The following is a 27,702-nucleotide window of genomic DNA, read 5'->3' on the forward strand; positions in this document are numbered from 1 at the left end:
AAAATAAAAATAAATAAATAAATAAATAAATATCACGATGTTGATGTTATTCTGATTATTGTTGGATAATCAGTCTAACATCTTTTTTTTCCTATTATTCAGAAGAATTCGTTATTCGTTTGGAAGTCATTATTTGTGCCTTTCTGAATAAAGTATACAACTATGGGCACATCCCTACTATAGTGTTCTTTGAAGTATCTTGCAGTGCCATTTAAATACCATGCTCTCATGTATGGGGAAGACTGGACCCATGAGCAGAGGAATTAAGTCGAGTGGATTTATTAAACAAACACAAAAGTTCTTTCTTCAAACAAAGTCAAGCCCAGGAACTCTCTCTCCTGAGACGTGGCCAGAGAACTGAGGAATCCTCCTCAACAGGAATACTGAAGGCTGCAGCCAACAAGAAGGTAACTACTCCACACGAGCAGACTCCAACTATAACAGAGCACAGTTACACACACAGTGAATGTTGCAAACACAACAGTAACAGCTGCAACGACAGTAGACAATGATCCGACATCAGACATGACACATGCGGGGGTTTAAATTAGAGAAACAAACAAGGGGCAGATGTTGCTCACAGCTGACGGTAGTAATGATCAGCGTTCCCATGGAAACAATCAGGGTTCCCATGGAAACGCTGATTCAGCATGCCAGCAACACCTGAATGCATGAGGATAAAACGGAAACACGCTTTGACAAAACAGACAAGGAACGATGATGCCACGGTCCCCCACAGGCATAACACAACCTGGTAAGTTGCCATGACTGTGACAACACCAGAGGGCGCACGGCGGAAACTCGTGCACTGCGCTAACCACCGCCGGACCCGTGCGCCCACACAAAGCAAGAACAGGAAACACAAAGGCGGGCCGATACTGCCACGGTCATATTATGTAACAACTTTCAACTACTGGCAGTTTCATGTACCTGGGGTTGATTTTTATTAAAACTAACATATTTGAACTGACAGTTGTGGCGTCTTTTCCACCACATCAAACAATTTTACCCCTGATAAAGTTTTTTTTTGTTGTTTTTTTAAGTAAGTGTATTTGTTAACCAAGTCAACTAAAGTGTCAGTAAAGAGCGTGCTTGAGATAAAATATGAGCCAAATTATGTTTGGAGAAAAAAAAAATCATTGGTCATCATTTTAAATAGAGCTGCAATTCCCAAATTATGCAAAAAGTTTGAAAACACTATTAAAATAGTAAATTGTTAAGTTAAAAATGTAATTTCCATCAGTGTCATTTCCACCACAGATGTCTATAAAACACAATACAGAATTTGAGGTGTGTTGAAAATGAAATTGTGGTGGGAATTTGGACGATAATAAAATAAATCTCCTGTGATGCATGTACATTCACAGTTGGACATTGTTAGTAGACAAATTAAATAAACTAGTGAGAGTGTGAAAAATGTTTTAACACAATTTTACTTTATAAAACTTCACAGGGCTGAAAGTGCACGAATTTGAACAAAACACCCATATATGCACATCAAGACAAAATACAAGTACAGTAAGACTTTATGCTATGCAATCCATCTGGGTTGCCAACTGCACTCAGGTTAAAGGCTTAGCCGTTATTTCCATCCACGGACAAGGATGAGCTACAAGACAATCAATGTTTAGAACAAAATGCAAACCCAAACACACACGGCACACTGCAAAACAACAATAACCACTTAACCTGCGGTATTTGTTAATAAATGACAGTCGATGGCGAGATAGGAAAAAGGATGAAAAATGAATCAAATCCAGCTGTGTCACGTCTCCTCCCAGAGGTGCTGGTTCTACAGCATGTTAAAGGTGTTTCTATCAGAGGTGAGTGATGGTTTGTCTTTTGTGAGGATCAGCTTTGCCTTCAGCTCTCTCAGGATCATCTCTGCCGCTCTCTCACCAGAGTTATGCAGCTCGTGAGACAGAATTGATTACGAGGTCTTAGCCACAGACAACGTATTGTGCATTGTTTTCATCACTCTCAATGCGATAGTTCTGGGTATTTGCTTTTTGCATATTTTGATGTCTTAAGATGTTTCTTTAACTACAGATACAATTATGTCCTGGTTAATGGCAATTTATGAATATGCAATTGTTCATTGTTAGTTCATGTTAGTTCATAATGCATTAGTGTTACCATATATAATTTTTCATTTGAAAAATGTATTTGTATACAGCATGTTGAAATTAACATTACCAAGATTTATAAGTGATGTAAAAGTATTGTTTATTGTTAGTTCATGTTAACTAATGTAGTTAACTCAAATACAACCTTACTGTAAAGTGTTCTCGTTAATTTTTAGTAAAACTCTCAGATTTAAACTTTCATTTTCATTTTGTAATATAAAATATAATAAAAATGTCTGGGAAACATTTCAGAACGTCCCTTCATTATTTTGCCTGCATTATTATTATTATTATTATTATTATTATTATTTTTAATCCAAGTAATTCTGGTTCATTTCCCTTAAAACATACCATGGAAAAACCATGGAATTACTATGTTTTTATTTTTATTTTTTTTAAGTATCTTGCAGTGCCATTTAAATTCCATGCTATATTATGGTTATCAGAAAGTACTATGTGTTTATCTGAACCATGGTTATTACCGTCTGATACCATCATTGTTTGGCTTTTCACACATTTAGGTGAACTAAATGCGATCAACTACAAGCTGTTTTATGTCTCAGGGGTTGAATTAAAAAATTATATTAATAATAATAAAGTAAAAATAAATAAGTAAAAACAGATTTACATTTATTTATTTATTTATTATTTATTTATTTGTATTTTTTTACTTTTTTTAATATGAATTTTACATTACAATTGTCTGGGGAAAATATACAATTTTAATTCATAATTTTGCTACATTGTTTGGATTAAAATTCAAATTATTCTGGTTTATATCTCTTATAAAAAGTACCATGGTATTAAATCAAAATATAGAATGGAAAACAAAATTATAATAATATATATTTATTTTTTTAACATTGTAGTGACATTTAAATACCATGGTATATGAATATGGTTATTAAAAAGGAATAATTGATGACAGACCACTGAATTATCTAAAAATAATGCACACCCCGAGGTGGTAATACAAATAACATTATTTGTATTACAGCTAATCACACTCTTGATGTTAACTGTTTTACCAGTACTAGGATGATTAAAAAATTTACATTTGTGTGTAACATTGCATTGAGCACAGGACCCACATTTATAATTACCCTCCGGTATATTATCTATAAATTTCGTTGTCTTTTAAAAACTAAACTTGGTGGTTCCTTAAAAAAGATTCTTAAGATATGGATCAGTGTCAATAATATGCCAATGTTTTCTAATGATCTTCTTAAAAACGCTACCTTAATGGAGAATATCCAGTGATGCAAGACACCGGGGAAGAATAATTTTTAATCCGAGTTAGCCCATCATCATATTGTATATTTTCTGCCCTATGTTTGGCTTGCTTTATCCAATCTCCACTATACCCCCTCTCTCTGAACCTTTGAAATAAAATATCAGCCTGTTGATCATAAATTTCTTTTGTTTTACATATCCTATGCATTCTATGAAACATACTAACAGGTAAGCTTTTTTTAGGTGTAGGATGGAAACTGTCCACTCTTAGCAAATAATAACAGTCGGTGGGTTTCCGATATAGGTCGGTATTCAACTTGCCATCTTCTTTGGTGATCAAAATATCTAAAAAAATTATTTGTTCATGATTAAATTCCAAAGTAAACTTCAAATACATATATCAGTGTTTAAGCTTTCTATGCCCAAAGTGGCCAGTATATATTCTGTCTCTATGGATTCAAAAGAACCAAGTAATAGAAGCATATCACCAGTGTAACGTGTATAAGAAGGCAATTCCTGCACACAAGGCTTTTAGAAAAAATCAACAAATTTGAAACATTTTCATTTAAGGAACCAATAGGGGATACAATTGGTCTTCCCAGAATCGGGGGAATTAATGATTTATGTATCTTCGGTAACATATAAATGACAGGTTTTACAAGGTGCTCAATCTTCATAAAGGCTAACTCTTTCCTTGTGATTTCACCAACATCCAAATACGTATGTATCATATCATGTATGATTTCTTTAAATTCACCCGTAGGATCTGCAGAAAGTCTTTTATACAATTTTGTATAATTTAATTGTCAGTAAATTTCCTATTCATAATCATTGAAAGACTGTAAAACCACTGCCCCTCCTTTATCTGCAGGGCGAATTACAATATTCTTATCTTTTGAAGTTCAATAATACCTTTTCTCACTGTATTAGGCATACAGTATTATTCCAAATTCTAAAACCTTAATGCTTATTGTCATTCATAGCCAAATTATTGTCCCGTTCTACCAGTCTGCAGTAAGTCTCTATTGAGGCATTCCTGCTCTTGGCCAGAATAAATAAGGATTTACCTCAAAAAGGAGTGTCAGTCCTCAAAGGTGGTAGCACCTGGAAAGAAGGTACAATGTCCTCTACAGGTTGCAGATCTTCTAAAACAAACGGGGTTCACGTTGACCCTGTCACCACAGGGCTGGCTCCTGATGCCGATGCAGAAGATATAAAAAGTCATTTTAAATGGAAATTCCGGAAAAACTTTTGAAAGTCTATATTAGTCTCAAAATGTCGACATTGTGTTGTGGGAACAAACGAAAGACTTTTCTGTAGAGCTGTGTGTTGTGCAACAGATAAACTTTTGTGGGAGAGGTTGATAATATTCTTGAGACGGGCTGCACGCGGTGGGCCTCTTCTTACCTCTCCGACATTTAACAACAGTTTAACAACATTTCTCAGCAGTGGGTGTTGCAGTTCTTGTATAGAGCTTTTCAGTTGCTAAACTGTTTTATTAAGTTGTGGGGGTGCGTTGACATCAAGGCTCTCCGTGTTCCCCACGAGTGTCTATGTGTGTGTGTATGTATATGTGTGGGTGAGTGAAAGACAGACAGAGAGGGAGCATGAGGGTGCTTTCCACAGATATTAAAAATAATTTAAGGATATTATAGACATTGTTTGTCGTTCTTATCTGATTTACTTAGGCAGTGACTTTGATTTATTTTATAATTTTGCTGTAGTTGCCTGTACGGCTCTTTGAAATAGCTGAAATAATTTGGCAAATTGATACAGAACCATTATCCGGTCAAGACCTGGAACTACTTCATAGCCGTGCGCTTACTGAAAAATAACTGCATGCCTTAGAACATCTGTCAACCAATCAGAATCAAGCATTCAACAGCTCTATGGTATAATGGTGTATATTATGAACCACTAACCTTATTTTCATCTGATACCATCACTGTTTTGCTTTTTTCTTTCTTCAACTACAGGCTCTTTTATGTCTCAGTGGTTGATTTTTAGTAAAACTACCAGATTTAAAACCTTTTTCTAATATAAATTTCACAATACAACTGTCTGGAAAACTTTTCAAATCCTTTTTATTTATAGATTTATGCACAAGCCAAGACTTAAATATGATAATGTAAATATTTTTAATTTTAAAAATGGAAATAAACAAACCATAAAAAAATAAATAAAATATATATATATGTCTTATATAAAAATGATCTATATAAATTTCTACTCAAATAACAACTGTCCCTCAGTTGTGGCATCATTTCTACTGTATCTTTTCATAAGTATGATTAAGCCATTTGTAAGATTGATTTCCCCAAAAAGTGTAAACACTGTGGCTCTGTTGTGCACTGTGGCGTTACTATGTAGTTTCTTATTTTTATTTTTTTGAGCAGCCCATCCAGCCCAACACAGCAAGATTAGCTCAACCAATGGTGTGATTTGGGGGCGGGACCATCTGCTAAGCCACCCAATGGCAGACAGGGTAAGTGTTAACTGAAACCTGTTTGAAAACAACCATTATTTTTGCAATTCCATTCGGTGACACAGAAATTACTCACTTCAGCTCAGGGAGTTTATTTTCTAAAGGTCCACAGGGCCAGAAGTGTCCATAGAAGACACACCTTTTTCTTTGTCCTCTGTTAATGAACTCCCACGAAAATGCTGGATATGTTGGCACATGTCCACCTGCTAGCATTTACAGCTAGGCTAAGCAGATTAATTGCTCGGTGCGGGGGTTTATTTATCATTGCGGAGGGGTCCAGTAGTGAATTTGATTAATGTGTCCCTCATACTATCAATCTCTTGGATTGATCCCTTAAACAGAGGCACCACAGGCACTGGTTTCCATTCATGTGTGATTTTCATGACACGGTTTACGAATCTGTACTGTTTTTACAGGAAGAAACAACAGCATTGCAGGGCACAAAGCTGATTGTGTTTTGCTCCATCAGAGTAATTTTGAAGCGTTTACCTGCAGGACCAGATATCAGGCTTAAAATATCGTTATAAAAAGAGAAAAATGAATTTCCAAAGACAGCTCTTGTCATAATTAGTGCTGGCAGCTCTAAAGCAGATAGGAAGGAAAGTGTCATATTCTGAGACATCAGAGTTTGCTATTTGATGGCATAATTGTAACACTTCCACTTTCAACTGTTCCAGCACTAATTTTGAGTGAGCTGGTACAGAATAATAAATTAAAGCAACTATATTTTAAAATATTTTTAAAGAACATGTTAGTGGTGCATTAACAGCATTAACACAACTGAATCTACACCATAACCAAACCAAGAAAACAGAGGAAACACAGTGGTTTGAGTCAGTAAACAGTAAAGTGATTATTTCCCCCTCTACATAAGTAGGCTATTTATGAGGTCTTTGACCTGAAGGTAATGCTCCTACATTCGCTGAGGTAAAACATTGATTCATTGATGCTGCTTTGACTTAAGGCTTGCAGAAGAGACTGTGTGCTGACAGTCAATCAATAATATGCCTCAGATCTCATAGAGAATCGCAGTACGAGGTATGCACGCAAGCAATTGCTCAGGAAACACATTATAAAACCTGGAAACGTGAAAAGAAAGAGTATTTGTGGTGATGTATGCCGAACAAAGATTACACTTGTATTGAGAGAAAAATAGGCAGCGATTGCCAATTTCAAGATTTTGGGAAGAGCAGGGATGCAAGGGGCATACATTTTTCGGTAAATTTCCGGAAACTTCCCAGAAACTTTCCAGGGGAAGTTAAGCTGGGGAATTTTGGAAATACTGGAAAAAACTGGCTATATGCTGCTGCATCTTTGTGGCATTCTTAACATAGGTCTTTGCACAATATTTGCAAATGTACGCAGCCTTTCCTTCTACATTGGCTGAGGTGAAATGTATCCACACATCAGATGGTGCACATGGCATTGTTCTGTAGAATAAGATTAGAAAAAAGCTTGTAAAAAGAACTAATGCAATGCCATGCTCAGATACATAAATAGTTAGCTAAACAATTGGAATATTCTGGAATGGTAAAAATATTTTACAATTGATGCTGGACAAATGAATAGAAATAGGCTAGATGAATAGACGAACACTCCTCAATCAGCATGCTAAATCAAACTATAACCTACATTCTTGTATGATAACAGAAATCTGGCTAGCAGAAGGCAGAAGAAACAGCATCACAGTTGAGCTAGCTAGCACCATGATAGCTAGCCTCTTAAATTGTCAATGAAATGGTGTTAGCTAGTTTACATTTAGTATATCTGATTTACTGGCTAGCTAGCTACTGTATAAACACATTTTGATTTAGTATTTGCTAGTTAAACTTTAATACCGTAGATCATTTTTTTTTTTTTTTTTCAACTACATTTAAGTGCCCTGTTATAGGCTAACTTGCAATTTTGCAAATTTCCAGTTTATTCCCATTTATTCTCGTTAATTTTCATATATTCCCATTAATTCCCATGGAAAGTTTCCAACTTTGAAAATTCCCGGAATTTTGTCTTGCAATGTAAAATGCTGATTAAAAACAATTCTGATGATTTGAAAACGTTAATTAACAAAAACATTATTTACCTGATCTTTTTAACACTGTAAATAATTATTTATATTAAAGGGGCCATATTGTACACTTCTGAAATATTTTTTCCTTCTAACAAGTCTCATAAGTCAACATGAAACTGCATTCGCAACTATTTAACTTCTGTAATGTGATGCATTTCAGCGTGAAACAGGATATTCATCAAGCAAAAATGTAGGATGGGACATGATTTTATTAATCAGAAATTGATTGGACAGTGAAGCATTGTCTTTATATCTCCAAATAAGAGGGTTTATATATATATATATATATATATATACTGTATATAAACCAGATTTTTTATAACTTTACAAATTTATAAAAAACAAAAACTGAAATATCACAATGACATAAGTATTCAGACCCTTAACACAGTACTTAGTTGAAGCACCTTTGGCAGCGATTACAGCCTCAGTTCTTTTGGGAATGTGACAAGCTTTGCACACCTGGATTTGGGGATTTCTTCTCTGCAGATCCTCTCAAGCTCTGTCAGGTTGGATGGGGACCGTCGGTGGACAGCCATTTTCAGGTCTCTCCAGAGATGTTTGATTGGGTTCAAGTCCGGGCGCTGGCTGGGCAACTCCAGGACATTCACAGAGTTGTCCCTAAACCAATCTTGTGTTGTCTTGGCTGTGTGCTTAGGGTCATTGTCCTGTTGGAAGGTGAACCTTTGGCCCAGTCTGAGGTCCTGAGAGCTTTCACCAGGTTTTCATTAAGAATATATTTGTATTTTGCTGCGTTCAGCTTTCCTTCAACCCTGACCAGTCCCCCAGTCCATGCAGCTGAAAAACACCCCCACAGCATGATGCTACCACCACCACGCTTCACCGTTGGGATGGTATTGCACAGGTGATGAGCGGTGCCTGGTTTCCTCCAGACATGACGCTTGGAACTGAGGCCAAACAGTTCAATCTTCATTTCATTAGACCAGATAATCTTGTTTCTCACAGTCTGAGAGTCCTTTAGGTGCTTTTTCAAATGCCTTGCACTGAGGAGAGGCTTCCGTCTGGACACTCTGCCATAAAACCCAGATTGGTGGAGTGTTGCAGTGATGGTTGTCCTTCTGCAAGTTTCTCCCATCTCCACACATGATCTCTGGAGCTCAACCAGAGTGACCATCAGGTTCTTAGTCACCACTCTTACCAAATACCTTCTCCCCCGATTGCTCAGTTTGGCCGGACAGCCAGCTATAGGAAGAGTCCTGGTTGTTCCAAACTTCTTCCATTTAAGAATTATGGATGCCACTGTGCTCTTGGGAACCTTCAATGCAGCCAAAAATGTTTTGTAGCCTTCCCCAGATCTGTGCCTCGACGCAATCCTGTCTCTTAGCTCTGCAGGCAGTTCCTTTGACCTCATGGCTTGGTATTTGCTCTGATATGCATTTTCAGCTATGAGACCTTATATAGACAGGTGTGTGCCTTTCCAAATCATGCAAAATCAATTGAATTTGCCACAGGTGGACTCCAATCGAAGAGTAGAAACATCTCAAAGATGATCCAGAGAAATGGGATGCACGTGAGCTAACTTTCAAGTGTCATAGTAAAGGGTCTGAATACTTATGTCAATGTGATATTTCAGTTTTTTATTTTTTATAAATTTGCAGTTATCAAAAATCTGGTTTTTGATTTGTCATTATGGGGTATCGAGTGTAGATTGATGTGAAAAAAACAAAACAAAACAAAATTAAGCATTTTAGCATAAAGCTGCAACATAACAAAATGTGAAAAAATAAATAAATAAATAAAAAATGAAAGGGTCTGAATACTTTCTGAATGCACTGTATATACACTGATGAGCCAAAACATTGTGACCACTCGCAGGTGAAGTGAATAACGTTGATCATCTCCTAACAAGGCCACATGTCAAGGTCTGGGTAGATTAGATGGTAAGCAAACAATCTGTTCTCATAGTCAACATGTTGAATGCAGGAGAAATGGGTAAGGACCCGAGTGACTTTGACAAGTGCTTATTTGTTATGGCCAGGTGACTAGTTCAGAGCATCTCTGAAATGGCAAGGCTTGTGGGGTGATTCCGGTCAGCACCTACCGTACCTACCACTGAGCACTTTATTAGGAACACATGTACACCTACTTATTCATGTGATTATCTAATCAGCCAATCATGTGGCACCAGTGCAATGCATAAAATCATGCATATATGGGTCAGGAGCTTCAGTTAATGTTCCCATCAACCATCAGAATTGGGAAAAAATGTGATCTCAGTGACTTAGACCGTGGCGTGATTGATGGTGCCAGACGGACTGGTTTGAGAATTTTTGTAACTGCTGATCTCCTGGGATTTTCACACACAACAGTTTCTAGAGTTTACTCAGAATGGTGCCAAAAACAATAAACATCCAGTGAGCGGCAGTTCTACGGACAGAAACACCTTGTTGATGAGAGAGGTCAACAGAGAATGGCCAGACTGGTTCGAGCTGACAGAAAGGCTACGGTAATTCAGATAACCACTCAGTACAATTGTAGTGAGCAGAATAGCATCACAGAATGCACTACACGTCGAATCTTGAGGCAGATGGTCTACAACAGCAGAAAACCACATCGGGCACTTTAATAGGACCATAGTGTTCCTAATAAAGTGCTCAGTGAGTGTACTTTTAAAACACTTGTATTTTTATGTATATGGACTGGCCCGATTTACTTTTATTGTAAGTGCCTCTTTTTTTTTTTTTTGAGGGATTTCTGTACAAAAAGATATGCACACAGGTTTTACATTTAGTGAATGACACCCAATGAGAGTGAAATTAATAACATTCCTTCCACAAACTATAAGCCAGTATAATCTAAACTGAGCAGTTGCTACGACACTGAATCATCCTAATACAACTTCCAAAAGTCTAGTTTCGACTGAAGAGACGTCAAAACAGGCTCTGACATGTCTCCGTTCAACACACAAAATGTTGTTTTGTCTGTCAGCAGGGACTTCAATCAAATTCTGTCTCTTTCTTTCTCTCCAACACCATCTTTAGACACAGGCAGACATTAGTATTCCAGTGTGCGCTCCTCACAACGGTAGCTGGTGCCAGCCACTTAATTTGTCATTTATGGCTCTACGACAACTGAAGTAATTGAACCTTTTGCCCACCAAGTGTCTCTGGTAACCCGGTGGCCATTCTTCCCCACCAGCATCATGGTAGCTACATATCAGAGACCTTGGGTGGAAAATGGAGGGCAGGGATCTCATTTATGACAAAGTACAGTTGGTTAGTAGGTATCGTCACCTCTAACACACCGCTGGACTGACCTGTGCACTTCGGGACGACTAGTGGTGCTGATATAACAGGGACTAGGGATAGAAAAAAGGTTATGACACTTCTTTAGGCTCAAAAACTGAGTATTCGGACTCGAATACTAGCATGCTGCATACTGCATAGTGCACAGTATAGGGGTGAATCTCATGAAACCTATCAGTAACATGTCCTGGTGGTATATCACTCCAAAATCAAATGGAAAAAGACAAAAAAAAAGCATATTTTTCGTTCATTATGATATTTAGCAATTTGCCATAGTTGCACTGCCTTTTATTTATGCCGATTTCATTAAAAATAAGTAATGCACAAATCTTTACTGTATTACAGTAAATATTATCTAATGAGAATCACCATTAAGAATAATGAAAAAAAAATAATAATAATAATAATAATAATAATAATAATAATAATAATAATAAATCATACAAACACATTTCGGTAATGATGACTTTGGGACAAAATGTCATGAAAATAATTTTGATGCAAAAAAACCAAAAACAAAGTCCTAAAAACAAGGTCACAATGTGGGACACAGTAGTCCACGCTGGTTGTACACAGCACATTTTGGTAAATTAAATATTACAACTTTGACAGATAGTGTGCATACTGTGCACAGAATACAGCAAAAATAATTTGACTAGCATGGTACTATGCCATTCTGAAATTAAGCATATCTTTAAGATATGTCCCTTTTTGATTTGTAACTAGTAGCTCCTAATAAATATGCAAAAAAAAAAAAAAAAAAAAGGACAGTAGACAGTAGGGCTGTCACATTAAAATTCGAAATTCGAATATTCGTAGAATTTAAGAAAAACATGCACATTCGAATGCTAAAACTGCGCATTCAAATTTTGGATGTGTGCCAGGCACTGGCAGTGATTTCAGAACAATTGCATTCTTCTGATAAAAAAGGCTAGATGAAGCGCAACAAAATAGTTTAACAGAAACCAGTTGTCTCGAGACGCATTTTAAAGTTCTTTTCAACTTGACACGGCATCTAAAAAACAGTGTTCCTGCACGAGACGCTGAATAAACAAAAACAAAGCAAAACAAAGACGTTTGTCTAGTGTGTTTACATAGAAAAACAAATGGTAAACTGGATAGTTGCAAAAGCATTTGGTGTGAACAGTCCCTTACAGTAGGTGGAGGTCTGTGGCCTTTGTGTCTTGCTCTCTTATCAGCATTTCTCGGATTAAGCAATGGGTTTGCCTGTAAAGGAGTTCAAGTTGGAAATTTGTGTCTCGAGATCCTCGCGTTCTGTTCTTTTGTGTTGTGTTCCGTCTGTTTGAACAGCCCCTGACCAGGGATCATGAGCCGCTTAACCACGAGTTCAGCCGAATACCACTGTTATCTGAGAATATTCTACCCTACATACAGCTGTAATTAATGAAAAACACTGGTATATCGCTGTTATTATAACGTTTGAGTCTTTGGTAGTATATACTGTGGCACCAGTGACAGTGTAACACCATGTTAACACAGAACTGCCTATTGAAGCATTTCCCCCCTTGTTTTATTTTTGAATTAAAATTTGAGAATATGAACCAACTAAAACTTTTTGTATTTTTTATTTTAGGCACATTAGTTTAAATTGGAATGTTTTTTTTTTTTTTTTTTTAACAGCCAGGAATGTTCTTTGCAATAATATAACACAGTGCTGTATGGTTATATGTATTCAATGCGGCCTCGTATGGACTAAGGAAATAATGTCAATTTAAAAAATCAGCTGACTCTAAAATTCGATTTTAATTTTAATTAACAAAATGTTTAAGGTAAAAATTAGAATTTAGTTTATCTGCCCAATTGACAGCCCTAATGGACAGCGGGACTAAGTTGTGAAATGTAAAATAATACCAAGCTATAGAAAGTCATATATATATATATATATATATATATATATATATATATATATATATATATATATATATATATAATATATATTACACTATGTAACACAATTTTTGTTCCTGGGTAGTAAGTGTTATTTCCTAATTGCTTATGCCACAAAAGTATAGAAAATGTCTATTATTCCCCACAAACTTTGCTTTTCTGACCAGGACAGAGATATTTTGAAATGATAACCTATTTCCAATGAGAAAACGGGCGAATTTGTGTCTTTTCGTTCACATAAAGTCAGAAAAAAACAACATATGAATCATAAAATCCTTCTTTATCTGTGGTCCGACGAAGACACCGGCTTTGACCTTTGCCTCAGACAGCTTAGGGATGAAGTCTTGAAGGTACTTGAAGGCTGCGGACTCCTTATCTAGAGCTCTGACAAATTGTTTCATAAGGCCCAATTTGATGTGCAGTGGTGGCATCAGCACCTTCCGGGGGTCCACCAGTGGCTCCCACTTGACGTTGTTCCTCCCCACAGAGAACTCGGTCTGCTGTGGCCAGTCCCGCCTGTGGTAGTGCACCTTGGTGTCCCTGCTGTTCCAAAGGCAAAGATAGCAGGGAAACTTGGTAAAACCGCCTTGGAGACCCTTCAGGAATGCCACCATTTGAAGTCTCCTATGACCTCCCAGCCATACTCATCATACTTCAAGGCATCCAGCAAGGTCTTGATGCTCTTGTAATCCTCTTTGAGGTGCACCGAGTGAGCCAGGGGAAGAGACGGGTACTTGTTACCATTATGGAGCAGCATGGCTTTGAATATTATTTCATTATAAATACATGTTAATTTGGATTCACATGTTGTTTTTTTCTGACTTTATGTGAACGAAAAGACACAAATGCGCCCGTTTTCTCATTGGAAAATGAGAATGATATTCAAAATATCACTGTCCTGGTCATAAAAGCAAAGTTTGTGGGGAATAATAGCCATTTTCTATACTTTTGAGGCATAAGCAATTAGGAAATAACACTTACTACCCAGAAAAAAAAAAGAAAAAAAGTAAATGTGTTACACAGTGTTATCAAAGTGTTTATTATGTTTCCAGGAGTGTTGGTTATTCATGTTTTTGAGACATTATAGACATTACATTAGAAATTAGCATACATAATTCTGATTCAAAGTAATGGCCAGCATCGTCCAGTCACTGCAAACCATGTTAACTGAATCTATGTAAACTATTACCATAGTCCCATGTCTGCCAAACATGTTAAGTGGTCCAAACATCAGCAGCAGCCTGAAACTGAACTTTTGGTCGAATTTTTGGAGCAAATGCAATTGCTGCATAGGAAATCTATAGGATGCTCCCTTGCTCCCTATTTAGTAAATTACTTAACCTCCAGTGGCCATTTTGTCCATATAAATCCTCTGAAAGCAAATTTTTTTTTTTTTCTCAATGTGAAAATGCACAGTAAATATAGGATTTCTAATGAAAAATGGCGCTATTGTCCACTATAATGGTCATTGTGTTTAACAGTGTGACGTTTCGCAATAAATCACTCAAATTTTAAAAATGGGCTTATCGGATGAAACTAGACTATATTATTTTGACTCAATAAGGTTTCAGTGTAAAAACTTAATTAGGTTTCTTACCAGATGTAATTTTGTTGACGTTTCACCCGAAGACAAACTCCGCTGTTATCGGCGCTATGTTGTTTTATCACATGACGTTTAACCCTTTACTGACAGCCTAGAGTGTTTAAATTAATTTGAATTGTGCGTTGCATATAGCGAAGCCAAAACACAATGTCCACACAGAACAGCACAGGGTTGCACAAGGTTAAGATATAGCATATGTATGTTGCACCTTTTTAATTTATTAATATTAATAATAATAAAAAATAAACTACTGTAATACAGTAAAAAAACAAAAAACAAACAGTTACTCCTAAACAGGAAAAATTTTCAGATTCTAAACAGTATGCAGTATACAAAAAAAAATACAAAAAAAAGAAACAGTTACATTGTAGGATACAGTATCCACGCAGTGTGTTCTAAATGTGTTCTAAAAGTGTGTTCTATACTGCACATTTCGGTTAAAATGTTACAACATTTTTTCCAGAAAATGTGCATACTATACACTGTAAGAATACTGCTAAACCAGTATGAGTGGTATGGTATGGTATTATGCCATTCCAAACATACTCTATGTTTCTACAAAGCTTGCATCATATGCTGAGGTTCTTTTGGCTTTAGCTCTAGTGGTAAAGCCATCCTTCAAAGCTGTGAAAGGTAATTTACTTAAGCTGATGTAATGTCCTGAAAACCTATGAATTCAGTGGATGGTCTCTTTAAATCGTCCAAAAGCTCAGCGGATCTCATGTATTATCATGTTAACGGAAATTCACATAGCTGCAGTCTTAAATCAATCAACCGCCAGGGCTCAATATGATATGAGCATGCTGATAAAACCAAGAATATGGCCTTTTCTCTGAAATATCTAATAAGAAACTGTGATCTATAAATAATACAATTCACCTGAAGCTCTCTTATAAACCTCTCTCGGAATCCATCTGTATTACTGTAGAATGTTTAGTGCCGGTTTATTAGATCATGGAAAATGCATGCAAATCTGCATATGATGGCTGTGGTTCATGCACAGAAGGACAATCAATGCAAAGCAAAGGAATATCAATGCAAACACTCTGCTGAGTTATATATAAAGCTTTGACTGCAAAAATCCATCTTCTTTGCTTATTATTGCATTACAATCATGCATGACATTTTGATTGCATAAAATGTGTAGTTCATCACATTAATGGACATTTTTATTTCGAACAGTATCTCTATTGTTTTCTCAGTTAAAACCTAACAAACTTTTTTGTGCAATGTTTTGCTTGAAAACAGTGCTTAAGCTATTTTTCTTTCAAATAAATGCTGCATGGTTTGATATTTCTCATCTACTGCAACTGTAATCGGTCCTTGTAACGGCCCTGCTCGACCCACTCTGAACGGGACTCGAACCGGCGTCCCCAGCATGTGAGGTGGGTGCGCTAACAAGGAGGCTAAAGGTTACAGCCTCTAGCATCAGTCGCTAGTGCACCTCTTGAGGTCAGGAGAGTGAGGTTTACACACTACACAGCTATCTACCAGCTGGCTCCCGTTTCACTCACCCTCCTAAACCTCACTCCCATCCGGGTCACAGCACCATTGTAACCGGTCCTGGTCGCCCCGCTCTGAACGGGACTCGAACCGGCATCTTCGGCATGGGAGGCGGGTGCGCTAACAAGGAGGCTTAAGGCTACAGCCTCTAGCGTCAGTCACTAGTGCACCTCTTGAGGTCAGGAGAGTGAGGTTTACACACTACACAGCTATCTACCAGCTGGCTCCCGTTGCACTCACCCTCCTAAACCTCACTCCCATCCGGGTCACGGCACCATTGTAACCGGTCCTGGTCACCCCGCTCCAAACGGGACTCGAACCGGCATCTCCGGCATGGGAGGCGCTAACAAGGAGGCTAAACGCTACAGCCTCTAGTGTTAGTCGCTAGTGCACCTCTTGAGGTGAGGAGAGTGAGGTTTATACACATTGCACAGTTATCTATCAGCTGGCTTCCGTTACACAATGACCTTCAGACATTTTTAAGTGTGGTTTAAGTGTCCCAATACTTTTACAATTTCAAATGCATCTTATCATGTGCTGTTTTGCATGTTAGATTAATAAAAATATATTTGAAATGAGAAGAAAAATAGCACCATTATAAGCAAAAACAACTAAAGTTTCTAAATAGCATCCAGTGAGTTCATAATGCACTCTTGAAAGGTACAGTAAATTATTAATGTAGGACGTCAGTGGTCTCTCGCGCTACTCAATCTAATTTTATGTCAAGCAGACAAGAACATGATCCAAAACTATGTTTAAATAAATTGGAGGCCATAACTTTGCAAATTACTCCCCGCAGTAAACAATAAGAAACAGTGCATCAGGAATATCAATAACAAAACTATATATCCTCTGCAGGTATAAAGGCCATCTGTCACCACCAGGACGGACAGCAGATCTTTTTTCCTTGTTACCTGGAAAGATGGCAGGCAGTCTCATATCTAATTCAAGAGGTGCATCTATTGCGCTTCTCTTTCTTTCATCAGCATGCGCCATGCGCCCTGCTCCCTGCGTTTTGCCCACACAGCACTTATTTGATTTGATTCGTTCCCAAGAAATTGATGGATGCAGTGTCATTGAAAAAATAACTCATAGAAGGAGCCACTCACCTCTCCACCTCTGAAATGTCATAGGGCCGCCTGCGCCAACTATTTATCACCCAAGGATGAAGGTTTTGAACGGGTTTTGTCTTGTGTGTTTACAGGCGATCTTTGTATGAAAGATCAGCATGTGGTTTTCGATATTGTTCATTGTTCTAGACTGTAACTGTGTTTAAAGGATGATGATTTATTAGGGTTATAGAACAGAGAGTCTGTTCAATAGTTTGTTGGATATTATTCACCGGTATCAAAACTGGGTCAATAAATTGCAGGTTTACATGAATGCCCATATTAAGGATAAATCACAAATGAGATCTCATTAATATCTCAGTTGTTTCTCCAAGGTAGTAATAAATGACTAAAAGACTGAAAAAGTAATAAATGACTAAAAGACTGAAAAAAAAAGACTACAGTAATGTCACATATTTCTCTTTAAATATTTTAGAACAATGTCTCAACAAAGTCTGCAGTCAAAAGTCAGAAATTTCAATATGAACTCAAAAACATTTTTCTGCAAAAGTCTTTATTTACTCTCCATTTCAATAAATGTTCTGGGTTTAAGGTGCACTCAGTCATTTTTTTTAAAAAGTTCTACTTCTAACGAAATCAATCAATATCCACTCACATGAGATAATGACTCCAGACATATCGGTTACTTTATAAAAGCTGTTTTATTCTACATGGAGAGGGTCCGCACATGGGGGCTGCCATGTTAGGATCACATGACCATCCGAATACTACTCGCTTAATCTCAGTAACAACCCTTTTATTGGACACTTTCACTGAGGAATTAAATGAATCGTGGCTGACTATGAATAATGCATTTCTACAATGGCATCAGTAACTAAAAACTATTGTGTTTGAATGATGCTGCATCCATGCCCCTTGGTGTCGGTGTAAATCCAAGGCGGCATTTAAAAAAAAAATACTGAGTGCACCTTTAATACAATAATAGGGCTGAATAAAAATATAGATTTTCCGATGCATCGCGATTTTTGTTTGAATGATCTCACTATCGATTCTTAAATCCCAAGATCGATCTTTCACCCTATGTGGCAACCCTCTCTAATGCAAGTAAATCACTTGCCTATGCAACCAAATCTCACGCTATTCAACTAAAAATTTCTATTATTAGCTGCAAGCTAGTAAATGTTCAGATTTCATTTACCAGTGATGGAGTAGTATAGTGGAAAAGACACTGATAGGACAGAGGTCCTTTCACTGCGTGTTGAGAGTAAAAGTTTGGTTTAACTCGTTCTGTGTGTCCAAAGACAAGATCCACGCATCCATATGTAATTAAATAATGTCTTTTTTTACTACCCATTATGTTTTGTACAGTCAGTTGTTGATGAAAAAAAAAAAAAAAGAAACATTTAATTGTAATCACACATGGATGCACCAAAGAGACTGTGCGTCCTCTCTTGTTAATATTCATTCATTCAATATGGGCTCAATGGCTGGTGCTGCTAGTCTTAAAGAGACAGTATCAATTAAACACGAGTTCTACATATCAATGTAAATACTTGTAAGTATGATCAATTATGCAATAAATCAATAAAAGTGTAACAAAAATATACAGTATATGCATATTATAACATAATTAATAGAAAACATTATAATTAATATAATTAATTATAACTAATAAAAAAACAAAAGCAAAAATCTAGGTTAGAGTGGGGCACTTACAATGGAATGAATAGAGTCAGTCCATAAACATTAAAATAAACACTGTTTAAAAGTGCAGCTACAAGAGATAAACATTATACATGGTAACATGATTTTATTTTATACAATCTCTTACTAACCTTATCTGTGTAAAGTTATATTCAATATTACAACTTTGTTGTCATGACAACGTAAAACCGAAAAAACCCTGTAATCTGGTAAATGCCCTAACAGGTAAATCTCTGAATTTCTCACAATCAAATTTGATAAATTGTGGCTATATTTTTAAAAGAGTGTCTATTTTAGCATTATTGAAATTGCCCCATTCACTTACTGTAACCACAATTTTCAGAGTCAAAAATAATTTCTGTGGTAATCAACATTATGTCACAAATTATGTAAACTGAGTTTAACTTCTCAGTCTCAATGCTGTGTGGGAGAAACAACTGGGATGTTTTAGATATCCATTTTGTGATTTTTCTCTCTTATCAGGTTGGGTTTGTCAGATGAATACAGTATAGGTGTGACCAGGGGCGTAGCACCAAATTTTGGGCCCCAGGCATAGAACTATTTTAGGGCCCCCTGACCAATTTGGGTTTGTGTTGGGGATAATATCAAGTATATACATTTTAGATGGATATTTAACAGTGCTAATTTATAACTTTTTATCTTCAAACACAAATATTATTTGGATCAAGCAATACATTATTTAAAATTATATATACAAAGCCTACTAACAAAATAAATTATACATGCATAAAATGTATGAGTTTTCTTATTGGCAAAGTCACCATAACATTTCTGAAATGAGAAGAGTGCCAGGTTGTTCAGTCAAGTAGTTTTAGAAAGTCTTAACTTGCTAACTGGGGGAGACAAGGCAGATTATGGGGGCGAGTCTCGCAATGAAAAATAATTAAGAGACCACTGTAAAATTATCAGTTTCTCTGGATTTACTATTTATAGGTATGTGTTTGAGTAAAATGAAATTTTTTTGTTTTATTCTATAAACTACTGACAACATTTCTCCAAAATTCCAAATAAAAATATTGTCATTTAGAGCATTTATTTGCAGAAAAAGATGCAGTGTTTTCAGACCTCGAATAATGCAAAGAAAACAAGTTCATATTCATTTTTAACAACACAATACTTATGTTTTAACTTAGGAATAGTTCAGAAATCAATTTTTGGTGGAATAACCCTGATTTTCAATCACAGCTTTCATGTGTCTTGGCATGCTCTACGCCAGTCTTCCACATTGCTGTTGGGTGACTTTATGCCACTCTTGGTGCAATAATTCAAGCAGTTCGGCTTTGTTTGATCGCTTGTAGTCATCCATCTTCATCTTGATCACATTCCAGATGTTTTCAATGGGGTTCAGGTCTGGAGATTGGGCTGGCCATTACAGGGTCTTCATCCGGTGGTCCTCCATCCACACCTTGATTGACCTGGCTGTATGGCATGGAGCATTGTCCTGCTGGAAGAACCAATCCTCAGAGTTGGGGAACATAGTCAGAGCAGAAGGAAGCAAGTTTTCTTCCAGGATAACCTTGTACGTGGCTTGATTCATGAGTCATTCACGAAGACAAATCTGCCCGATTCCAGCCTTGCTGAAGCAACCCCAGATCATCACCGATCCTCCACCTGGTCTTCTAATGGTTAGACAGAGACCTGGAGAGGCTTTCAAGCCATAGTGTCTTGCACCCACTGTGAAATTTGGTGGAGGATCGGTGATGATCTGGGGTTGCTTCAGCCAGGCTGGGATTGGGCAGATTCGTCTTTGTGAATGACGCATGATTCAAGCCACGTACAAGGTTATCCTGGAAGAAAAGGACCACCAGATCAAGACCCTGTCATGGCCAGCCCAATCTCCAGACCTGAACCCCTCTGAAAACCTCTGAAATGTGATCAAGATGAAGATGGATGGCCACAAGCCATCAAACAAAGCCGAGCTTTGAACCTTGAATTTTTGCGCCAGGAGTGGCATAAAGTCGCCCAGCAGCAATGTGAAAGACTGGTAGAGATCATGCCAAGACACATGAAAGCTGTGATTGAAAATCAGGGTTATTCCACCAAATATTGACTTCTGAAGTTAAAACATTAGTATTGTGTTGTTTAAAAATGAATATGAACTTGTTTTCTTTGCATTATCCTAGGTCTGAAAACACTGCAACATCTTTTTTATTTTATTTTATTTAATTTTGTTCTATTTTTTTTATGTTGACCAGTTGTCATTTCTGCAAATAAATACTCTAAATGACAATATTTCTATTTGGAATTTGATAGAAATATTGTCAGTACAATAAATAAATTTTTTTCCTTTTACTCAAATACATACCTATAAATAGTAAATCCAGAGAAACTGATAATTTTGCAGTTGTCTCTTAATTTTATCCAGAGCTATATATATATATATATATATATATATATATATATATATATATATATATATATTGCACTATATATATCTATATATATATATATATATATATATATATATATATATATATATATATATATACACATGCTGTTTAAAATAGTTATAGACTACAGAACATGCCAACTACCTTTATATGTTTTAAACTAGATTTTCCCTTTTCATCTGACATTATTTATTTATTTATTTATTTATTTTTGTGAGCTCAAGTTGTCGATAGATCTATTATGTTATAGAAAAAGAGTTGTCTCCAGAGTCAAAACACAGGCTTTGCGTGTTCATACTCTATAAATGTGCCATTACCTCTGACAGGTTACCAAAAATGTCAGTAATCTCCTACGATTCCTTTAAGAAAAACAATAAAGCATGTGGATTGCATCATTCTTGTCTAAACAACTAAGTTTGAGACAAAAAGATTAGGCAGAACATGCCTCGGGGGGTAGGGGATATAATATATCTGCATATGTGAATGCTGGTATACCATCTATCTGGGGATGTCGGGCAACTTTGCATTTTGGTCCATTTGCACTTCTGAGCTCAAATATGTTTACTGCATTTCTCTCCATTGGTCCCCAGTCTAATTGCCATTGCTTGTGCTTGGATGCGGAGCACTTAGAAGAAAAAATACGAGAAATCAGAAAATGTCAGTCAACTTCTAAAGCTCGGTTCACAGCTGCTCACAAAATACCATGGAAACGCATAAAGCCTTTCCACTCTGGGAGATTCACTCCGGGTTTGGTTAAGCACCCAAGGTTATGCTGTGTAAGTGCACACTGGTTTATCCATAAACAAAGAATCAACGCTCTGAAACACATCTCAATGCTTTGTGATTAACAACAGAGAAAACGTGGACAAAATGCACTCAATAAGCATCATGTTTGATTGAAAACACAGAGGATATTGGCAGTTATTAGAGGAAAACTGTGAAGCTGATAATTTTAGTCCAATAACAACTGAGAAGAGCATACTGTATTATCACATTGATGCACTGTGATTCATTCCTTCATACAGTTGTAAAAAAATAGATTTTTACATTTTTCCTTCAAATATTTGTACATTTTTTTTATACATTTTTCTATGGCAAGGCCTTGCGTACCTTATTGCTTAAGTAAACAGTCCATCTGATCACCCAGCATCTGTCTAAACCCATAGTGCAGATCTGTCAAATCCCTGAGCAGCCTATAGCCTAGATAACACAAAAACATCACAATGAAACATAGAGAGGCCTGACCCATATTAACAGTCTGCATGTCACTGTAACTTTCATTCAATGCAGAACCACATATGAAAAGACAAATCAAAATCCTATCCAGACTTGATCAGGGTTACGCGGATTAACAAGATTAAGGGTTTTTCAGAGTATCTCATCTCTTTTTCAGTTTTATCCTGAAAAAGAATACAAATTAATAAGAATAAGAATAAAGCAAGACATAAAGAAAGCAAGAAAGAAATGAAGGAAGGAAGGAAGGAAGGAAAGTAGGAAGGAGGGAAAGAAAGTAGAAAGGAAAAAAGGAAGGAAGGAAGGAAGGAAGGAAAATAAGTAGGAAGAAAGAAAGGTAAGTAGAAAAGTAGGATGGGAGGAAAGTAGGGAGAATATTAGGAAGGAATGAAGGAAAGTAGGAACGCAATAAGAAAAAAAAGAAGGAAGGAAAGGAAAGTATGAAGGAAAGAAGGAAAGTAGGAAGGAAGGAAGAATTAAATGAAGGAAGGAAAGTAAGAAGGAAGGAAGGAAAAGGAAGTAAAGTAGGAAGGAAAAAGTAATAAAGGAATGATCAAAGGAAAGAAAAAAGTAGGCAGGAAGGATGGAAGGAAGGAAGGAAAAAAGAAAGGAATGTGCATGTAGGATGGAAGTATCAAAGGAAGGAAACCTTCGTATTATATTATGAATGCTAATTATTTATTAACAGTTATTATAAAGTGTTAGAAAAATGGAATGGTATGTAAGTAAAATAAAGGAAGGGAAGGGAAGGGAAGGGAAGGGAAACAATAAATAAAAAGGAAGAGGGCAGGAAAATGACTTACAATAAATGTCATTAATTTTAACAAACATACATTATATATTAATCAACATCAATAATAATAAATAATCACATAGAAAGGTCATGAAACCTTTTAATATATTTTAGTATTACAGATAAAAAGAATGGAAGAGAGAAGGGAAGGATGGAAGGAATGAAGAAATGAAGAAAACAACAAAGAAAGAAAAGGCAAACACTATACACAATGTTAAGTCCTATTTCACGCCGTGTTCTCTGACCCAGTCCAATAACCCAATAGCAGACAAGGGCTCGGTCCAGTGTGCGGACTGTCTGACATGTTTACGCCGGGCCACTGTGTGATGGGTGCTGGTTTGGCAAGCTGCTGTTACAGCACAGAGCTGCTCTATAGTGTCGCCATTATCGTTTGAGAAACATCGAGAGCTGATTCACTGGGCCTGACCTTCACTGGGCCAAATCCAGTGTCTGTGTCACATGATTAATGACAGCGATCGAGTCCAGAGAAGAAAGAGGATGAGTTCATGTGTGTGAGAGTGTGTGTATATACTGTATGACTGTGCAAGAGAGAAAGAGACCAAAAAAAGTAAAACACAAAGTTATAACTCAGCTGTGTAAGGTATCTGAATTACTCATACACACAGACATGTAGTCAATTCTCAAATCAGACCCGTCTCTCAGTAACAGTGCATAGCTTTCATTAAGGTCCAATATCAGCATTGGCCCTTAGATCTTGTCTTCGTATTTTCACAGAATCCTTGCTTCTCTCATTTAATGCGGCACTCCTTGAACGCAAACTTATTCGCAGCTCAGAACATCAGAAATGGGCTCATACGTTTAAAACTCTTCTTATTAAAGTAGTAAAAGTTCCAAACTTCATAGAAATGTCTGATTTATTGAAATTATTGCAGATGTCTCCGCAGGCGAATATGAACGAGCAATCAAATGATGATAGTATGCAAGAGAATTCCATTTTGATGCCACAAAGACTGCAGCGCTTCCTAATATACCTGTTAGACGTGCCACAAGGGAATTATCTGTATCTCTGGATCCGGCAGAGTTACTCCAGGCTATTGTATTAAGTTCAGTTAGTTCAAATTAATTTCACACTAATTTTCCTAGCTTTTGATCCCCAGTGGACTCCCTACCATCATAATTTATTTAATAAATAAAGGAATATTTGTTCTTCCATCCTGAGATATGAGCCAGAGTTTATCTGGAGAAATAATTAAGAAGACTTTTGAAATAAATGGTTCTTTTAGAAATTGCACCTTAACTTGGTTTAAAGGAATAGTTTTGACATCAATTACAAATGTCGTACCAAATCTATATGACATTCATTCATCTGTGGAACACAAAAGGAAATGCTTAGCAGAATGATCATGCTGCTCTTTTGTATACGATTGTCACACAGTTTCAGAGCATCATTATTGTGATAATCAATAATCACAAGATCGATTATCTCAATATCGATGCTCTGAAAGCACTCGCGGAGTTGTGGTGATGTGTATATGCTTCTAAGCGATAAAATACACTTCAAAATTTTGTGAAAATGCCCGTCTTGGTGAGATATTAAAGTAAACAGTCACTTACAGTATGTCTGAAATGAACGTAAACAGTAGGGGAAAAAATACGTTCTTTACTTGATAACTTGAAACAATGTTTGCTCAGAATAGTATTTTGTTTTGGTATCAAAATTGGTATTGCAAATCATCAAATTGCTTTCATATGTAAGCAAAATGGACATTATAACTGAAATATACAAAATGAATCTAAATTGAATCAAAATCAGGAGTTCACCCTATATATGTTTTTTTTTTTTTTTATAAACTACTTTTATCATTCTTTTCTGATGCTTTTTTGAAGTTCAAACAGACTTTCTGCAATATTTCTTCTTTTATGTTTAATGGAAGAAATAGTTTTTTGTTTGTTTCTGACTGAGCTAACTCTTCAATCCAGGTTGCGTTAGCTGTATGATCCAGCAGAGGAAAATTCGCAATCTGGGCTGTGTTTCGGAGCGCAGCACATCTGTTGCACAGTTTCTCTGTTTTCCCTCCGAGTGGCTGTCGACTGCTGGAAGCACTGGGTTGACACGGATAATGAAGATGAGTTTTCCAATAATTCAGTGGGGGAGGTGGGGGAGTGTTGAATGACAGCTGCTACAGGAAACCACGCCAGGAAATATGGGATGGAAACTGCCGTTCAAGGTCCCCCTCTCGTTTTTGGAAGGAAAGTCAATGGCGAAGCAACTTTACCGGGCAGATTTGAGCCCTACCTGAGGGCTTTCTGATTAAAGTATGTTCAGAGCGCCCACCTGTTTACCTGCGATGAAATCAATGTGACCCGCCGAGAGCCCACGTGCCTAAATCGAAAGCTCCCTCTTTGCTATCAATCAACGAAGAGGTATCTTACAGGCCTTTGAGTGGCAACTTGTGTCTGAAAATTTTTATATGAGCATCAAGGCCATTATTTGCCTGTTTGTGGGTCCTCGGCTCACCTTGGGCTCTGCAAATTTGCCATTTCCAAGCAACGTTGACATCCATCACTTGAGAACAACCAATTAGCCTCTTAGCCTTGGCTCTCCCCTGCTCCCATTATGTCTCGGTGGAGACGTTCCATGCCAATCAGCAACAATAGATTTCAATCAGATGTGCTCAAGTGTTTCAGAACAAGCTTGGAGAATATGCTGTATTGACTCTGAAATCTGTCCCCTACCAGGAGGAACTTCCAATAACCGAGTGATTCAAAGTGAAGCCCAAAAAAACAAAAAACAGATATTGCTCTAAACTAGTAATGATTTTGATCTTTATGGACATCTATTTTGGGATGCATGAAAGATTGTGGTTATCTCATGACGTGACTTTATAGGGACCTACAGTGGGGTCCAAAAGTCTAAAGGGGCGGTCACACTAGGCTATGAAAATGTTTTCAGACAATGCCTCAGACTCCACAATTTGTGCAAAACCTTATGACCATGTTATCCAGCATGATTTAACATGGTAAATGTCACAAATGTTCTTACATGTTAGTGACCTAGAAATAGAGCAGAATATTTCAAATGTCTTATTCATTTTACATCATAAAGTTTCTTTGTTTAACAGTTTTAAAAATCACAAAACATTCTGTTCATTTCCAGGTTTAAATTAGATTTTGAAAGCCAGATTTTAAATGTGGTTTCAGACTTTTGGACCCCACTGTATATGCCCTGTTGATTTATTCATGACAGTTCAATTACCTGTTTATCGCCTCTTAATTTATGCTGTCACTTCAATGTTTACACAGTTGGATGAGCGTCTATCGTTGCCATACAAATCATAATCTTGATCTTGGGGGTTCTCAAAGGGATTCTGTCGTACCTACCAAAGACAAACGCCAAAAACAGTTTTGACAATCGCTTCTAAAATGCTTTTTGATCAAATGGCTGAAGACTGTGTGAATTCAATGCAGATATGTCACACCATCTGTACGACGTGTATCGTGCTGGTTTTGGCAGGACATAACAGCTCAGATCATAACAGCATTTGATGTGTCAATCAGAAAAGAGCTAAGTTCCACAAAGACTTTCTTTGTATCAGATTGACACTGAGTGGTGAAGATAGCAAAACATGTCTTTATATCCCCTCTGTGGAAAGTTACTCATACATATTTAAATGTTACTTTTCAGCTTGATTCAATTCCAGATAGCAGCTCATGCGAAAACGCTTGCCAATCGTAAAAAGGTAATTTAAATATAAAAGTATGAAAAAAAAAAAAAAGCTTGTTTAATTCTAATTGTCAGAGAGAGGGTGGAAAACGGTAATGTAGAAATTAGGGCTGGGCGACATTGCTGCAAAAATTTTATCTCGATATTTTTAAGCTTATTGACAATATTCGGTATCTCGATAAATATGTATTTGTTCTGAAATTGCATAAAAAGTGTTTTTTTTTTGTTTGTTTTTTTTTTATTTATCAGAGGAACCATTATTTCAACCAAACAGCCATTGTAGCCATGTTGATTTTAATTGTTAAATGCATTAAATAAAAATCTAAACATAATGAAGGCATGTTTTCTACCATTTTTCACTAAATTAACACAAGGAAGAACAATATTTAATCATTTTCATTTAGATAAAAAGCATTATTCACTTACATATATTTTTTACAAAAAAATATATTGTGAAAAAAATATATGATACAAAATTACTGAATGATTATTATTACTATTATGAGGATTATACTATTATTATTATTATTATTATTTTATAATAGCAATATATTTTTGTCATAATTACTTCATCTGAAACTTTTATTTTGGCGGAAAGCTGAAAGTGCTGTTAT

The 27,702-nt window shown here is 36.5% G+C and overlaps 1 protein-coding gene across 2 annotated transcripts in view; it reads right to left on the reverse strand.

The window, feature by feature from the left end:
- Positions 1-27,702, reverse strand: part of LOC127415414 (leucine-rich repeat transmembrane neuronal protein 4-like) — a 193,765-nt gene that overhangs the window by 96,235 nt on the left and 69,828 nt on the right. The gene's annotated exons all lie outside the window — the stretch shown is intronic.

This window comes from Myxocyprinus asiaticus, chromosome 24 (genome assembly GCF_019703515.2).
Source record: "Myxocyprinus asiaticus isolate MX2 ecotype Aquarium Trade chromosome 24, UBuf_Myxa_2, whole genome shotgun sequence".
Classification (NCBI taxonomy): Eukaryota; Metazoa; Chordata; class Actinopteri; order Cypriniformes; family Catostomidae; genus Myxocyprinus; species Myxocyprinus asiaticus.